Source organism: Montipora foliosa, chromosome 3 (genome assembly GCF_036669935.1).
Source record: "Montipora foliosa isolate CH-2021 chromosome 3, ASM3666993v2, whole genome shotgun sequence".
Classification (NCBI taxonomy): Eukaryota; Metazoa; Cnidaria; class Anthozoa; order Scleractinia; family Acroporidae; genus Montipora; species Montipora foliosa.
This window is the reverse complement of record NC_090871.1, coordinates 42,207,977-42,219,778: the sequence shown is the minus strand read 5'-3', so window position 1 is coordinate 42,219,778 and position 11,802 is coordinate 42,207,977. Positions and strand designations below refer to the sequence as shown.

The window sequence follows — 11,802 nt, the reverse complement described above, 5'->3', positions numbered from 1 at the left end:
TTTTGGACCAATTTTTGTTACAGTGGATTAGCACTTTGCATGATGTCCAAGTTCGTCTATTCAGTTAAAATTACAAGGTCCCTAATAACAAAACCTCAAACATTCTGGTATTTAAAGGTCATACGATAACCACTCTCTTTTTCTTTTTTTTTTTTTGGTTGGATTGTTAAGCTTCCCTTTACATTGAACTCTGTTGGTCTTTTAGATTACCTTTCTGTTTGCTATTCCTGAAATCTGTTATGATGACAACTCTGGGTTGTGTTCCTTTGGGGTGATCTGAGATCGTGAATCATTGATCCAAGATTACTCGACACGTGGTGTTCATGAAAGGAACGAACGAATCGGTGACGACAGAGGATTCACCAGTTCCTTTCTGATGGCCACCACTATGTACCACTGATTCTTGGATCACTGATCCTGATCAGCGATAACCCCAAAGAAATGCACCCTCTATCTCTATTGAACTTTTTGTTAAAACCCCCAGGTAAACGTGTTAATCTTATTGGGTTAAAAATTATTAGCAATGTAATAAGCACTACTAAACATGATGATGCATTAAATCTTGCTTGTGTTCAGATATTGTTATGCGTCTATCTTTTTCCCAAATTCTTCCATTTGCACCCCATAGCCACTTACCTCAACATTTTTCTGTGTTTCTGTATTGAAAACTCAGCATTATGATAATTCTACAATGTAGTTCCCTTGATAGCGTTTCTGAAAGGAGTTATAGATGCAGAATCTTTTGTTTTTTATTATTATAGTATTTTGATGATACCACGAGTTTTCTGTTGCAGATGAAGATATCACATGACATTGCTTACACGTAACATTGTCACCTTCCAGCATCATATGCAAATGGCTACGCATTCATCTAAAACACTCAAATGTTCATTCTTTAGAAGTGGTTGTTACACTTGCGAGCCTGCTTGTTGATAGTTAATGGCATGATTGAAGTTACAGTGTAGTTACTGCTTTGAAACATTCACGTTCACAGGTCTTTCTTTTAAGCGAGTGCGTTAAATACGGCCTGCGATGAATTGGGATGACCAAACATAGAGTTCTGATCTCATGCCCATCGAATGTTTCCCAAGAGGAAACATACCATTATATCCCTTCCTTTTGAAAATAATCCGTAATCACCTCAGACAAGCAACACCGACTACTCTTGCAGTCGAACCCCCTAACTTCTTGCGCTTTTTGCGTCTTACAGTTAAGTTCGTAACTTCTTGCGGCAAGCTTTCTATCTTCTTGCGCTTTGAATGTTCTTGCGGATAAACCGCAATTTAACTTCTTTTGACTGCTTGCGTGTTCTTGCAGCACAAGAACTTCTTGCGCCCCTTCTTGCGTGTGCATTATTTTTGGGCTGCACTGTACTTACGTTCGTTCTTTTGAAACAAAAGTCAGTACTCCTGGCCATTGAGATAAAGTTAACATTATTAGCTTCAATCTACAATCTCCCGAAGCTAAGAACGATGTGTTTTTCATTTTGGAATGGATTCAAAACATTTAAAGTGGCGGTCTCACCGGAGTCTTGTCCCCAGACTTCCAGCTTTGTATCGTTTACGTCCGACCAACACTTCCGTTCACTTGACTATCGCTTTTCGCTACCTTCACATGCAGTAAACACATTTTTGATAGGATTAATTTTTAATGGGGGTAGCAGCTCATAGAAAATGCGATGAGACGCAATTTCACAACATCTCAACGATTGCTTGCGACTACCTTTTCTTTTTTTTTTTTTGGTGGCATTTAGACCACGGACAGGAACCGGAAGTCAAATTTTCTCTAATTTGAGGAAAAGATCACAACCTCGGGAATGCGATTGTTGAGGTTTCGTCTGTTACGTCAAACTGGAAATACTAAAACAGGGGTTTTACTACTCATTGGAGGAAGTAAATCGCGCCAAAAAACAATAACAGTCGCCCTCTGGGTTCCGTCCGTGGCTCAAAGGCAAGCAACAAATTTCTTTGAGGCTGGGTGTCGTTTAGCGGTGAGAATGACTGCTGGTCAGTCAATGTTAAGACTGCACTTAAATCTCCATAATTCATTACAAATGATGGATTATTTTGGCGTCAATAATATTATTCATAAAACGATCGCTGTTGTATACATTTTATTTGCAGAAAGTTATGCTATCACAAGGACAACTAAAAGGGTGGATAAATCAAATGTTATGCATTTATTGAACCGTTTCTAAATTGTGGAATTAAACAAAATGCGCTGGAAACCCCTGGAGAAAGATATTTTCAACTAGTATGACCAGTCAGGGAAAGCGTAAAAAAAAAAAGAAAGAACTATTTTACAAGTTGCAGGTCAGCTTGGTGATCAAGTTCATTTTATCAAATTTTATCCTTATGTCTATTTCTGTACATTAATTGTAATATGTACGTCAGAACAAAACGGCTAAAGTTGCCAAAAAAAATTAACTTTAACAATAATTTTGCAAAATATTATGTATCTGGTATAATTTAGTTTTGTTTAATGCATGACTCACTCATTGAGTTCATTCATCGTCACTTTTAACATCATCAGTGTCTTCCTTTGAATCACTTTGTTTCGTTCATTGGAGTTGATTTAACAGTTTTCTTCAGGAATCTATTGATTTTCTCAAAGCGTCCTGTGCTTTACTCATCTCGGTCAGCTGTGACTGGAGGTTTTTCTCAAGTTGGTCCACTTTGACTGATTCTGCTCGGTGTTCAGACTTGCTGCTACTGTCAAAATATTCTTGTCTGGCACTTGTGAGTTCTTGCTGAAGATCTTGTAGGGATGTGAAAGCTGTTTCAACGTTCAAACGTTCCCGATTCTTTTTCAAGGTCTTTGCAGACAACTGAAACTTTTTAAGAACGTCAACAGGGCATTCAGTGTTGTTAATCTCCTGGTTAACTTTCTCCATTTCATCCTTTAAGTACTCTGTTTTCCTTATTGTCCATGCAACATTAATTGCTCCTTGAATTACTTGGTTTGGTTCTTGAACATAATTGAGCTCTCCTAAGACCTTTGCGTTTGTATCTTCGCGAACCAAGTAAACAGCACTTTCACCTTCATCTGATTCTTCAATGCACTGCTTTAACTTGAAGATTCTCTCTTGCTTAAGACCCACAATGACACGTTTGTTGTTGACCATTCTAGTAAACTTGTATGGAAAATTCAGAACATCATCGACTTGTGTCAAATGTTTCATGGCGAAACGTTTCTAAAGTGACTTCCAAAGTATTGAAGATTACGGAACAAGAAACAATCTCGTTGACATACACAAGTAGATCCGACATTATGTCTAGCAACGAAGCAACGGAAGTTGGTGTGATAGATTACTTATGTTATATTTATGTTGTGATATTTAACTGAACAAAGGAGTTGACACATATTCCCAAGTGGCTTTCTATAACATCAATAAGTGCGAAATCTAATACCTTTTGAAGTCTCCTTGTTTTAACAGAAGAAACAAATTATTTTATTTATTTTCCCTATCTTTGAAGTCCCCAGGCAGCTCTTTAGATAAAAAAAAAAAAAAAAAGAAGGAACGATCATATGCTAAAAATACGCTAACTGAATGGCTTCGATAAGAGATAAAGAAATGCCACAAGTGGGTTAGTTGCACTAAAATTGAGAGGAGGTTAAAAATTAGAATTATTTTAAACGATGTGATATGTAAGTTTCTGTAACAAACTCACAGGGAAGAAATTTTGCCCCGGCTACATCTCAGGGTTCAAAATAAAATCCCAGCTTTTGGCCTAATTTTTTAGGCTTTTTTTTGGTAAGGCTCATTTTCTCCCGGCTGTCAATACTGAATGATCATGTAGCCTCAATACTGGAACCGGTAATGAACGCATTTGTTCCCGGAAATTTCGCCGCCCACTTCTTGGAAATTCCTGCATGTTAGGTTCGTATTTTAAGAATCAATTGTGAGATATTTGTTTGTCTTTTTCCAGCTTCCAAATGTAGATGCCTTCACCGACATCGCTGATTCAAGTGTAAAGGAAAAAGGACATTCTACAAATCAAATTTTTCTTCACTTTCCGCGATTTGTGTGTAAATTATATGCTGAGATCTGCCAACCATCCGTTGCCTAGCACGTGACCCAAATCTTCCGAAATTTCACTTTTCCTGGACGGCACAAATTTCCAAACCTTTTTCTACTATTCCAACTCATCTTAAAATGTTTGAAAAATATTTTAAGACGTTTCTTCATTGTTGGTAATGAAACTTAATGTAAATTACTTCAACATTACAGCAACTTTGATTTCAGCTGGCCGATCCCAACAAAGCATGGCATTTCCTCTTTTTCAGTGAAAAGTGTTGTCAAAGTGCCGGCTGCTTTTTTGAACCCTACATCAGTACTTGTATAAAACCTACATACAGTATTTTTCTTAGGCTGGAAACAAAAGAGCTCTAAAAAAATTTAAAAGAAATGAAATTTAAACGTCACTTGGAACTAATTTGAATCTTTGCACTAAAGAGAAGCCAGGAAACAGGAAGCCTTCACAGGCGAGAGTTAATTTATCTCATGTAATAACAACATGATGCAAACCTTCTCATACACTCGTAAGCGACTGCTTTGTTTGTCCTGATTTTCTCACCTTTTATTTAATAACCACCAATTACCAAAGAGTGCACTTTAACTACTTCTTGATAGCAGAGACAAACCCAGCAGTTATATACAGTTGACAGTGAGGAAACTATTTACCCTTCTGAAATGGCTCTTCAAGACGTGAGACATCTGGCAGCTAGCTGCAACGATTTTCGTCAATTCTGTTCCACATGTGAGCAAATGGAAAGAAGATAGGGTTCACCATCTGCGTTGGAAGTCAGTGAAATTCATTTTTCCACAAGTCAATTTACGTACAGTCAAGTGGACGAAATTTCTCGATGTATCATCCCTTTGAATTTAGGTCTATCTTACGTTCCAGTGCGTTCAACGGGAAATGGCAACTTTCTCTTTAATTCTGCTAGCTTGGCTCTTTGTCAAAACGAACCCTTGGCCAATCAACTTTGTTTACGCACATGTTTCGAGCTTGCCAACAACAGAGAGTTCTACAGGAAGCACCCTGTTTTAGTCAACACTTCAGTAACTTACCATGGAAGAGATGGTCTGGATGTTATGTCTGTGGAAACACTGTGTGATCTCACTTGTTTTGCTTCAAGTTCGTCTAATGTTTATGCAAAGTATGGCTTCGAAAAGGCATTTAACAATGAAATCATGAGGACAGCGAATAATTGGTCCTACAGTGGAACTTTACAAATCATGGCCCTTGCAAGCGTGCTTGGAGTTCCTATTGAAACGATTTACCCTGATCAAAACGATAGACTCATACCTGTTTACCAGAATGTTTTCCATCCAAGGCAATTGTCTAATCCTGCAGACTCTGCAGTTGTGAGAATTCTGCGCACAAATACAAGTGGTTGGCCGGATAGGTCCAGGGAGTTTGTGGTGAATCACTTTGTTCCCTTATTTAAATGGAACAATGACGGCTTAGGAGGACAAAGCACAGCTGCCACTAGCACGAAAACAAAAGCTGAGGAATTGGCTGAGGAAAATGTGAACCCATGGCGTGTTGTAACAAGAAGACGACGGCCGAAAGGACAGACTGTGAAACAGAAAAGCGGAAAACAAAACAACAAGAAAACGAAAGCAAACAATCAAAATACAGATCACCAGCCAAAGAGAAGTAGTTCTGGAAATGCAAAGGTCAAGGCAGACAAGCAAGAGAGCCATGCATATCAGCAAAACGATAACTTAAATGGAAAGAAAACAACAGAGCGCACACCTGCAAACAACCAGGAAGGTGAATACCAAAGCAATTCTGGAAACTGGACAGACAAGCAGGGGAGCCAAACTTGCATGAAGGATAGTTTGGAAAACCTAGCAAAGGTCTAAGGCCGATTGTTCCTTGTTGGACAGTACATCGTAATAGAACTTTCCACCCCATGGAAGTCCACATTGTCGAATACTTATACTGAGTACACCATTGTTGTTTTTGTGGCTGCAAAAGCATCATGCATTAGCTTTTGAAGGGGCAGGCTCTCAGACTTTGCAAACTGTGGTAGTCAGCTTGACCATAGCTCCCAGAGTTGTGTGAGAAGTTGTATTTCTACTGGCTGAGTAAAGAAAGAAGTGGAAAATGTTTTCTCACACGCCTCTGGGGTCTGGCCCGAATGATCTTACTGTAATTCACATTTTCACTTCTTTTGTCAGTTGCTTTTTTGCTGTCTGCTATTGTTGACTAGATTTCAGAGTCCCAGTTCCCACCGAACCCTTGATTCAGTTTGTATTGCATACCCTAGCCATAGGAAGGTTCTGAATTCAGTTGGTAGTGGCAGCCCAAAATTAGCTCCCAGAGTTGTATGAGAAGTTGAATGTTCTTTTTATTTTTCTTCTACGTAACAAGTTGTTTGTGGAAAACAAGAACAAAGTCAAACAAGGAAAATTCGGTTTCATGGTTGTACATGTAGATCGTTCATAACTGACTCCTTACTGCAAGCTTCTTCCTGAACTCTTTTGACTCTCTCTCAAAACACAGCTTCTTTGGGAAAGGATTTTAATTTTATAAATCTTTTTTTCCTACAAACAATGTTTGAAAGACTCGGATTTTTTAAATTTTATTACCTTAATACTGGGGATTAAGAAAGTCCATTCAGAGTTGCCCGTGGGTCACACCAAGCTAAAGTCACTAGCTTCACTCCAGTATACATGAAACGGAAAATGGCAAGACAATGTTTGCCGTTTCATGAAAACATGATGCTAAATCTCTTTAATAGCTTAGCGTTCCATAGAGTGTTTTCCAAGCAAAATTTACCAGCAAAATCATCAACATGTGTGATGATTTGTCTATTTACTGCATACTTCAGCAACTTTGCTACATTTGCTTTTGCCGCATTTTGCACTGGAATCCAAACGAGATCTTACTTTGGTATTTTGCTGCAAAAATGGAGGTTATCCCTTGGGAATACCATCACAAAGAGGTGAACCAAACAATTCAGATTAATTTAAACAAAAGCAATGCAACTGTTAACAACTGTTTTTCAAAGATCACTACGGTTCTATACTTGAAGACAAGCAGAGAATCGAAATGAAACATTTGACGATTGAAATTTATCGGCCACTTTAAGGTTGTGTGGGCAACAGGGTCGAGAGCCTTGTTGAATGTTTGAATGTTTTGGGGGACACACTTTCATCACTGTGTGTGCGGTGCGATGACTAAAGTTCCAAGAAAGCAATATACCAGGAGCTGAGCTTTCTAAACCACCAGAATATTGTACAACAGCCTTTTTACAGCAATGGCTTGCTTGCCAAGGTGCAACATGGGCTAGAAAACGAAAAGATCTCAGCGAAAAGTCAGTGAGGTCATGGTACATAGGATGTTTACAGTACTGACTGCAGGAATAGCAGCATTACATGAGCGTATCATTTGCACAAGTCGTCATACTGCGCCAATTTTACACGCAAATTATGCGTGTGTTACATGAGAGTAAAAAAGATACACAAAAGAGTGTAAATAATTACATGAAAATTCTTCATGGTGCGTGCAAAATTTTACACACAGAGTTTGATGTAAAGGAGGGCAGAGTATTTACTGTTGTACATCAATTTATAGCGGCCTTTTCTCGAAGAAAATGTTGCATGTCTAATTGCACTACTGGTTTCTGAAGAATTTATTCAGCTTTGCATTTCAACATTATTGCGACAAGTGTCCACTTTGATTGAGTAGTCAAGACTTTGTTTGAATGAATGTTGTTGCTGCCACATCTGTGGTCATCTTCTGAATATCACTGTTTGGCTGGCTCACCACATGTTTGTGTTTGTTACATTTCATGTACCGTTTCAATAGGTGAAATCATTCCTAAAGTGAAAAGGCTGTGAGTCGGGTGATAAATCACTGCAGCTAAGGCGAATATGTTATAAATTACAAGTTAAAGTAATGCTATACCACACTGATGTTCCATTTCATTTTCCTTTCACTGCTCAACCCCGGTGAATGAGCACGTTGCCGATCTATTTTAGGATTATACCTAATTTTTTGTTTGCCTTTTTTAACCGCCCACTTGATTTGATAAGACCAGGTTTTTTGTTTTTGCGATGATATCAAAACAAGTACACAACCAAGTTAGAACAACTTGGTTGTGTACTTGGTGTTGAAAAATCGTCCGACTCACACAGTGAAAAACCATTTGGTCCATCAAGGAACAAAATGGAGCATGAAAAGATTGATTTTTCCTCATAAAAGCTCGGATGACGAGAGTTCTTTCCAAACCAGGGAAAGCGAGGAATACAGAATGGTGGACCTAGAACAATTATCGAAGGCAGTCTCAAGCATGCATGTGTGTAATGAAGGTGAAAAACTTTGAAGATAGACATGTATGTTTCATGTTTCATCCTGGGAAGTGCCTTCGACCTTGGCTCATAAGCATCAGCTCTTTCATATCTCTTTTAAGTACAGTTACCGGTGTTAGTATTTGAATGGAATGTCTCAGCAGGCCATGGAATAGTTGGGTCTATTAACATCTTTTTACAATGTGGTCCATTCCTGTTGTTATGTGTTCCACTCAAACTTTACTGCTGTCTCACTAATCTTGCTTATTGGTACTTTGTCTTTCATTGCAGGGACATTAATTCTGCAAGATTACAGAACAAGAAGAGCAGGGCTTATGTCAGAACTTTAACTGGAATGCAACACCTGCCATGAGTCTACACCACTTTCAACATCCACGAGTGTCACACAGCAGGGAACATCTTATGACACCAACCGCCAAGCAGTTTATCATGGTATTGAATTTGGTAGTGGTTATGAAGGTCTTGCTGCATTTTGTACCATTATGAACATGCCTTGCCTCACCAAAGCAGCATATTATAAACAAGTAGAAAATATCCTAGAAGCACTTGAAAATGAAGCAAATGAAGAGTTGAGGGATGCTGGAGAGAGACTTTGACAGCACATCTTGGATAAAAACCCTGAAAAAGATGAGCAGGATATATTGGATGGTGCTTTGATGGCACATGGGCTAAACGAGATTTCACATCATTAACTGGTGTAGTGTGTGCCGTCTCAGTAGACACTGGTGAAGTCTTGGACTTTAATGTCTTGTCCAAATGATGTCTGAAATGAACATTAAAAAAAGTAAAATGCAGTAATGAAGAGTTTGAAGAGTGGCTTCTTGAACACGAGTGTGATATTAACTTTGCTGGTAGTTCTCCAGCCATGGAGAGTGAAGGAGCTTCTGTCTTGTGGGGGTAGATCAATTGATCGTCACAACCTCAGGTATAAGTGGATGGTCTGTGATGGAGACAGTACAGCATTTAATTCTGTTGATTCTGTTTATGGTGAAACAAAAGTAGAAAAATTGGACTGTGTGGGACATGTGCAAAAGAGAATGGGAAACACCTCCTTAACCTCAAATCTAGAACACAAGGGAAGCTGGCTGATGATCAACCAATTGGTGGTTAAGGACGTCTAACTGAGGGCAAAATAAAGCAGCTGCAGAAGTATTATGGTTTTGCCATTCGCCAAAATACAATTAAAAAATCAAACCCAACAAGAAGAGAGGTGGATGTTGCGGGGTATTCAATGAAAAAGAATATTATTGCTGTTCTCAATCATTGTGTAAAATCAGATTCGGGCAGACAGCATCGCTTCTGTCCACCTGGAGAGTCATCGTGGTGTGGATGAGGCAGGATGAAGCAACTGGCACTTCAACCTATAAGGATGATGACTGCTTACCAGAAGTCTTTCTTGAAGTGCTTCGCCCTACTTTTATTACATTGAATGATGAAAAACATCTGGAAAGGTGTGTACTGGGAACAAAACAAAATCCTAATGAGTGTGTGAACTCTATGGTATGGGTGTGGTGCCCAAAACACAAACACCATGGTGTGAAAGTTGCAAGGTTTGCAGTATGCCACTTTCACAATGGAGCTAAGAGTAAACTGAGAGTCATAGAAAGGCTTTCCATCCCTGGTAGATCATCCACAAGACTGGCATCCACTGCCACAGACAATAAAAGAAAGAGGAAGTCAGAGCTGCAAGCGAGTACAAAAGAAAAGAAATGCCGTCAAGGAGAGCAGCTTCTGCGCAGCCGCCAAGAAGAAGCTCTAAGAGAAGGTGATGGAGTTACTTATGATGCAGGAGGCTTCTAAAATGATTGTACAAGCCTCAAGTATTAAAATTTGAAAACGAGGGTCATTATTGTGGCATAATTAATGAGAAAGTCAATTTGCAACAATAACTTTTACTTTGAAGTCATTTTTCTCCTTGAGAATGTTTTTAGTCTTCAAGAAAAGATATCTCAAGATCGTTTTATCCAATTGATATGAAATTTTCAGGGCTTGTTGCTGTCAATTAGTTTTGTGTTTTAAGAATAGGAATTTTGAATAGGATGCATATTATGGCAGTTATGAAGTATAATGTGCCTTGAATTTTTTGGGTCAAATTTACTGAATCATTATTTTTCATGGTTTTATTATTTGTCAAATCTCTATGCTTAAAATAACCAGCAGTCTGTCTTCTTTAAAATGAAATAAAAACCTTTCAATTTGGTCAATTCTAGCAGGAGATATATTTTCTCAAGTGAGCCTTGGTACCACGCAGCAGGTGGTGCAATAAACTGTTTGGTATCAGATTACAATTAGCTTTCCAGGCATAAAATATAGTTTTTCCTGTAGTTTCAAGTCAAATCTTGGTTGTTAAAATTTGTTGAAAATCCAAAGTACCGTAGCAATGTTCTTGACAGACTGTCAAGTTAGCAACAAAAGGGGTGACATTCTTAGATCAGCATGTGAAATGTCACAACAGTTAGCTGTCTGGTTAGCGATCCACCAAGCAAGTAGAAGTAAGCAGATGATAAATACCGGTACTTTTCATGGTTTTGGAATGGCACCAGAGTACAACAAAATCTTAAGGGTGGAGACAAATCGAGAGAAGCGCCATAAAATGTATGGTGGACAATGATGGCATGTACCCTTCCCCCAGGTATAGTCCAAGGTACACATTGTTTTCTTTGCTGTTGATAATGTTGATTTTGCAGAAGATACCATGGACGGTAAATGCACCTTGCGCAAACGGCCATGGCTGTTTATCAAAGAAGTCAACTTCATGACTGGAAACCTGATCTGGTGCTTGGTGATCCACTTCAGAGTCGCTCAATCAAGGAGCTTCCACACTCAATAACTGAACGAATGGATTGTCCCAAGCCTGCTTCCAGGCCACAGAGTACAGTGTATCCTTCTTTCACATTGCTAGACGAGGACAAAATTCCTTCAAGAGTCAAGCTTCCAGATACAGTCTGGCTTCTTGGGCGAGTTTTGGTGAGACCTTTCACTAACTGCAGGCAAACAACCACAGAGCCCATTAATCTCCACACAAGCAGCACAGGGTGAGCATGTTCTAAGCATCCCTACATGGTCAGGTTATCACTCACTGATTAGTCATACAATGTCAGTAACCAGAGTCCGGACACCACATCTCATTGTTGCTCCTGCTCATGAATGCCAGACCCTGCTAGTAGTACTGATGCAGGCCCAAAAGATCAATACAAAGGTTGTTGGTCCAGCAAGAAAGACTGTGGTGTCACTCGACCTGGGCCTTTACAAACCTGCAAAGCAGTTACAAATGGCATGTGATAACTTACACCACTTAGTTTTTCAACCTGGAGAACTTCAAATTGTAATGGCACAGCTTAGAGCTATGGGATCGTGGCATTGACCTGTGCTGCAAAAAAGATGGTCTATGTGGATCGGCAACAGTAAAACAGTTCATGGATAGTAATCATGTGAGGAGAGGAGAAAAACCCACGCCATTACTCTCCAAGCCC

At 39.1% G+C, this 11,802-nt stretch overlaps 1 protein-coding gene and 1 pseudogene across 2 annotated transcripts in view; one reads left to right on the top strand and one right to left on the bottom strand.

Moving 5' to 3' along the window:
- LOC137994854 (uncharacterized) overlaps positions 1–11,802 on the bottom strand; it is a 114,572-nt gene that overhangs the window by 78,154 nt on the left and 24,616 nt on the right. The window lies entirely within an intron of this gene.
- Positions 8,149–10,164, top strand: LOC137994853 (uncharacterized; annotated as a pseudogene).